At 31.1% G+C, this 505-nt stretch overlaps 1 protein-coding gene across 1 annotated transcript in view; it reads right to left on the bottom strand.

The window, feature by feature from the left end:
* LRRC8C (leucine rich repeat containing 8 VRAC subunit C) overlaps positions 1-505 on the bottom strand; it is a 38,303-nt gene that overhangs the window by 25,490 nt on the left and 12,308 nt on the right. The gene's annotated exons all lie outside the window — the stretch shown is intronic.

Below are 505 nucleotides of genomic sequence, written 5' to 3'. Positions count from 1 at the left end.
TTTCCATTTATTCCAATCATCTTATATGTCATTGAACAGATGTTTAAAACTTTTCTATGAAGGTTTTATGTATTTTTCATAAGCTTATTCCTAGATACTTGATAGTTTTGTTGCTATTAATTTTTGTTAAACCTTCATATTGGTGTACATCTGTTTACTGGAGGGGTTAATTTCGTATTTTAAAAAGTAGATGTGAAACAATGTTATTAAGTAATATTACATATTGTTTATTTTTAATATATGAAGTTTAGATGTTTCAAATTGATAGGAATTAAAATGAACATAACAAAAATGCAGGGCTTTACAAAGGGAAACAGTAGAGAGAGTAAGGAAGAAAGAGCCATACTTGCTATTTACATTAAACCGAAGACTCCAGATATAACCTGGAACCCTACAAGTCTTGCAATAAAAAGTAGTCTCAATGTTAGCCTAATCCTTACCACAGGGCACTTGCGCTTAACACCAGATGTATTCCATGTTCTCTGTGGGATGGGAAAGAAGATTT

The sequence above is a fragment of the Orycteropus afer genome, unplaced genomic scaffold (genome assembly GCF_000298275.1).
Source record: "Orycteropus afer afer isolate SDZICR_OR568_19922 unplaced genomic scaffold, OryAfe1.0 scaffold00482, whole genome shotgun sequence".
NCBI lineage: Eukaryota > Metazoa > Chordata > Mammalia > Tubulidentata > Orycteropodidae > Orycteropus > Orycteropus afer.
The sequence above is the reverse complement of the archived record's forward strand: the minus strand, read 5'-3'. Positions and strand labels throughout refer to the sequence as shown.